General features: G+C 30.1%; 1 pseudogene across 1 annotated transcript; it reads left to right on the top strand.

Annotated features, from left to right (window-relative positions):
• The first annotated feature begins 2927 nt into the window (after window positions 1-2927).
• BDBG_17073 lies at window positions 2928-3016 on the top strand (annotated as a pseudogene). Its single transcript has one exon. The product of its transcript is annotated as a tRNA-OTHER (tRNA).
• The last annotated feature ends 3246 nt before the right edge of the window (window positions 3017-6262 follow it).

Here is a 6262-nt window from a genome sequence, read left to right as displayed (position 1 = left end):
TTGTATCTTCTCCATCTTCTTCTGAATATAATTCCTTCAATTGTTGAGTAGAACTGAGTAGAAGTCATCAAATATTCATGTATCTGAGAAGGAAGCATTCATCATCTTCAATTTTGTGATGATAAACTGAAATTTATCAAAGAATGTGTGTAGATTGATGATCTATGTGTCACTAAGAGACATGAATTTCAGAACTGCCTCACAGTGTAACTGTGTTTTGAGAACAGAGTATTTCTGTTCAATCACATTTCATAGAGTATAAGTGATCTGATTTTCATCATATTTGAAGAAACATGATCTGACACCTGCACTCAAGAAGTTTGAGATGAATGTGTAGAGTCACTGATTTCTGATATCTTAGAATGATGCTTATTCATCATCTCTTTGTAGAGGGTTCTGAGTCTGTTGTTTCTTTATCATATATCAACACTGTATATCAATCAGTTTCAATTTCATGAAGATGCTTCATGTGATGTAATTGAATGTATCAGTTAGACTGTTTAATTACACAGTATTCTTGACATCTTTCTTGAATTGAGAGATTGTCTTGTCAACACAGCTATTCAGTTTATAAAGATTGAATTTCAATCTTTCATCAAGATTAGAATCCCATGTGGCTGTACAGACTGTCAAGGTAGTGACAGAATAATTGTTGACATTCTGTGATCAATTCATAGAGAATCTCTGTTGACAGAGTTTTTCCAGTTGTAGTTCAAGTTCTAGAACTCTTCACTTCTCCTTCTTTATCTCAGATATCATCTTGAGATGCTTCATCTGTTGATCTGATTTTTTCTCACTCAAACTGTTGACATCATGAGAACCAGCTTCATCAAGCTGTCAAGTAGATTGGGGAGCCGGCCTGACTGTGTCACAAGCTGTATTCAAACCAGCTTCAAATTGAGAGGATGTTTCAGAGTGTTCAACAATGAAGCTTTCAAAAGCTTCAGAAGAATGTTCACTGGCAGAGTATGAGTGTGAAGAATCATCATCATCAACTGCAACTGACTCAGTGAAAAGAATGTGAGATCGCGAACATGTGTGTGGGCGAGATTGTATTGAATCTGCTATCTTGATATTCATTTATTGAATCCTTGTCAATATAATTCTCTTTTCTTGCTTTTTTACAAATGTGGTGCATTTTCTGCAAGCCTCTTTTTTAAGTGAGCAGTAGTATTATTGATTATCAAGATCTCAAACACATCAATACTAATAGAATAAGACAATTTTAACTTCTGATGGGTGTATCGAATGAAGCAGCAGTTCAAATAATGATTATATTGATAAGGAATCCCGAATTGGCAGCGATTTTGCGCAAAATGAGTCTCATAACCTGTGAAAGGTGTAAAGCTTGTGTGATTGAAAGGTTGCTAGCTTGTGGAAAGTGATATGATGGAAGGATTAGTAAGCCAGATGACGTGACCTGATATTATCTCATTCTTATCTTATTTTATTTCATTAAAGAATAGTTGTATGATTCTTTTAGATATAAAACACTTAACTCATTTTATTAGAGAAAGTAACAGTTTTAACATCTTCAAAGTCTGAATTAACTTTGACTTTGAAACATCATCAAATGCTTCTTTTATATCAATAAAAACTGCAGTTGAGATCAGATCTTCATACTTTGCTAATTGAATATTATGAACAACTGAGAGAACAGTGTCAATTATAGAATATTGTTTTCTATCTCTCATTTATTCACTGAATAAAAGAGAATTATTAATAGACCTTATAAAAGATAGTTAAGTAGCTATTATCTTTTTCAAAACCTTTTCTAGACAGTTCATTAGAGATATTACTCTATATAACTTAGAAATTGAAGTGTTTCTATTAGATTTTGTAAGAATTACTCCTATGACTTCTCTCCAGCATTTAGAATGATATTCATTTTTCAAGAGATTAAAAAATAGCTTAAAGTATTCATTCTATAAGTTGAAGTATGAATTTTAAATAATTAAGTAATTGATTGAATCATGCCCTGCAGCAGCTTTAACTGAACTTGAGAAGATAGCTGACTTTAATTCATCTTGTGTAAGCTCAGGCCATTCTCAGTCATTTTCATCAATATAGTTGTGAAGTGATATATTCTCTTTCTCTGAATCTGAATCTGATGAGTTTTGAAAGAGAATTCTTATAAAAGTTTGACATTTTTTCTCAAAAGAATTTACTGTATATAATTCATTCTGAAACTCATATTCTAAGGCTAGAAGTTTTGCTACACTTCTTGTTTTAGTATAGTTAAAAGCTTTAAAGACTTCCTTTTCTTGTGTTTCTTCAAGAAATTTATTTCAGCAGTCTGTTTTTAGCTCTTTTAATATCTGAAAAATATTCATTTCTGACAGCTTTGAACTCATTATCAGATATTACTTCATTCTTTCAATCTCTTCTAGTAGTAGCTATCTTCTATCTCATATTACTTAGTGAGATCTTGATAAATATTAATTTAATCTTCTTAATTCTGTTTAATACTTGTTATGAAGGCTTCTGCTCAGTCATAGACATCTTAACGCTTTATTACTATATTATTAGCAATGTGAATCAGACTGCAGAGATTTTGTGTGAAATATGTGATTTCTAAAAGATTCAGTATCTTTATATAATAACTGTGTGTGACAAAGAACAGGCTGACACCTGTTGAAATAGCATCTCAGTTATTATTAGTAACTTTAGTATATAGAAGAAGATTATATCAGTCATCTTATAAATAATTACAGAACTTATAATAATAATTCTTCACTATCTGAATTATTTACTCTGATGCATCATCAGTCTCAGAGTGATAGACAGTTTAAAAACAGTGTATAATCTTAAGAACTTGACAGATTCTTGTTCAGAGAGTGCTTGTAAATTAACAGTTTTAATTTAATACTATAGATGTCAGCAATTCATATATCTGATAGAATGAACTTTATAGAAAGACTTTAATAGCCCCGGTGGCTGAATGGTTAATGCGGCCACCTGGTAGCGCCTTGGCGTGGGAAACCAAGGCGTGTGAGTTCGAAACTCGCAGGGGATACATTAAATCCGGAACTCAAGCACCTCAGGTTTCTAATAAATACAGAGGTGTACAAATCACTTCAATGAATCGCTCTATGTTCCTGGGCTGGGAAGTTATTATCACATGTTTCTAATTGTCACTCCTTTGTATTTTCCTATGTTCTTGTTATCTTGGCGTGGTCTCAACACCTGTATTTCCTCCTGTATAATCAACACTTGACCTGTATTTAACATCACACAAGGACTCATCATAAGCTTCACTTGCATATGAGTATAATGAAAGAATAATAATAATAATAATAATAAGACTTTAATAACTTGTTCAATATCATTCTTATCATAAGATTTCAATATTACATCTTTACTTAATTAATCAACAATAATCAGAATATTTTTATAATTCTTACTCTAAGAGAGATCAGTAGTGAAGTCAATTATCACATCTTATTAGATTTGATCAGAGATATTAAGTGATTTTAGTACATCTTTTCTATGATTCTTTCATAAGATAATAGTGAAATAACAGTCACAGTTTCAGATAAAGTGTCTGATGCTGTTTAATATCTCAGATCAGTACAATTCTTGAAAGATTATTCAGTACAGTTGTTTACAATCTGAATGTTTAGTTATATGTAAATCACGTATCTCTTATATTATTCAGGTATGTAAGAGTTCAGAGTGAGAGACTCAGTGATATTCTTGAAATTACAGAGTATTATTATCATTAATTGAACACTCTGAGATGTCAGTTCTTATACATAGTTCTGAGAGAAATCAGAGTGCTTCTTGAAATACTGCTTTGATAAGTGTTTAAAGAAGTTCATCAGTTTAAGCTGTCATATGTCACAATTAATTTAGTGTAGATTTGAAGAAAGTTGAGATATCAGTGACAGTTCTAATTGAAGAAGTGTGTATAATGTTATGAGTTGTTTTATCTTAATCAACTAATATCTTCAGATTTAAGAGCTGATACTCTTAATTCATTCAGTAAGTATCTGTTGCACTAGATGATATATCTTACTCTCATTATAAAAGAGCATCTGTTATCAAGTTCTGACTGTCAGAGTGATAGTGTATTATGAAATAAAAACAGCTTAATAGCTCAGATCATCACATCTGTCATTCAATAAGCTTATAAGTGATAGTGAAGTATTTGAGATTTGTTATAATCTATGATTATCTCAAATTTGAAGACACTTTAAAGTTTAGAGTCTCATTCTTCTAAATAGTGTATAATTATATGAAGTTCTTTATTATAGATCTTCTAATTGCATTCTACATAACTCAGTTTCTTAGACATGAAGATGTATAATTATAAGATATTTTTATTATTGTATTATAATATAGCTTCTTCTGTGATATAGTCAGAGAAATCAACTTTCACAACTATCTTATAATCAGAATTAAGTATTATTAGTAGAGAGATATTACTGAATATCTTGTTCATCTGTATAAATGCAGATTCAGTATTGACTGATTACTGAAATACTGAGTTCTTCTTAATAAGTTCTGTAAGTGATCTCATAATATGTGGGAAGTTTTATATAAATCACTGATAGAAGTTAGCAAATTTGCTGAAGCTTTATAAATCTTTCACAGTATGTGAAGCTTCTCATTCAAGAATGACAGAGATCTTCTCAGAATTCATTCAAATTCTCTTATCAGCTTCTATAATAAAATCTAGATATTTTATACTCTTGAGTTTGAAATCACACTTGTTAATATCTATTAACAGTTCTACTTCTCATGAATATTGTAATACTCTCTACACATGTTTCTGATATTTCTTTCTGAATTCATTAATAAAGATGAGAATGTTATCAAGACATACAGATACAAACTTGTTAAGAAAATCTCAGAGTACTCAGTTAATATACTTCTGAAATGTACTAAGAGTGTTAGCTAGTTTAAAGACAGTGACTACTCACTCAAAGAGATTATAACATGTTCAGAATACTGTAAGTCATTTATATTCTTTGACGATATGAATCTTATGAAACACAGTGATGATATTTAACTTTGTAAATTATTGAGCTTATCTGATATATACTAGAGTTTCATTGATGACAGATAAGAAATAATAATCTTTCTTTATCAATCTGTTCAGATCTTAATAGTTTACACAGAATCAAAGTTCCTTATCTGATTTCTTTGTAAAGAGAATAGAAGCTGCAGTGAAAGAGTTACTAATATATATGAATTTCTTATTTAACAGATTATTGAGTATCTTCTGAAGAAGAAGAAGTTCATCTTGAGACATATTATAAAGAAGGTCTTATGATGACTTAAAATTCTTATCATTGTTCTTTTCTAATCTAATACTGTGATTCACTTCTGAGCCTTGTAACAGAAGTATATTTACAATGTTATCTTATTGAAAGATATTCAGATATTTATAATATTATTAGGAGAGTTTTATATGAGAATCTGTTATTGTAGTATAGAATAACTTCTCTAGAGCTTTCTTGATATCAGTTAGACTGATGAAGTAGTTTGCTATATAATGCTGCTATCAGTGATCTTGTTAGTAACCTCTTTTTCAGAGCATTTTATAAGCATTAACAGAGATCTGTGTCAGATTCATAGTCTTATAAATATCATCTTCATGAACTCTATCATTGTTAGAGAATATTAAGCTTCTGTTTTAAGCATTCAATAAGATGCCTTGTTCAGATAGTCAGATAAGTTCTAATATAAGATTATAATCATGATTATTAACTGTATATATATAGACATCTTCACATTGATGTTCTCTGACATCTATGTTTAACTTCATCATGTAATGAGTATAAATGTCTTTTCAGTCATTAAATTCGGTGAAAAGTTGAGATTTTAATAAGATAATACACTGAAGGTTATAATGTCTGATGAGTGAAGATTTAATCATTGTATAATAACATAGACTGCTATCTATCATGGATTTCATATTATACATGTTATCTATCACAGTAGATACAAGAATTGCATTCATTGTCATTTTCTCTTTACATTATTATTGTCTGATCTCTTCAAGCTTCTGCTTGTAAATTTGAACAGAAGCTAATCTTTTCTCTGTTTCATCAGAGTGTTCTTATAGTTATCTTTCAAATCTTTCTCTAATGTAATATGACTGGCGCAGACAGATGCTGATTCATCTTTTAAGTGAGAAGACATGTAGATTAATTGATAGTTGAAAGTGATATATTCTGATTAATTACAGTTAATACATATCTTATATTAACATTAATTGACAACTTCTTCCGAAGTGATTCTGAGAACTCAGAAA

This window comes from Blastomyces gilchristii (assembly GCF_000003855.2).
Source record: "Blastomyces gilchristii SLH14081 genomic scaffold supercont1.8, whole genome shotgun sequence".
Taxonomy (NCBI): Eukaryota; Fungi; Ascomycota; class Eurotiomycetes; order Onygenales; family Ajellomycetaceae; genus Blastomyces; species Blastomyces gilchristii.
The sequence above is the reverse complement of the archived record's forward strand: the minus strand, read 5'-3'. Positions and strand labels throughout refer to the sequence as shown.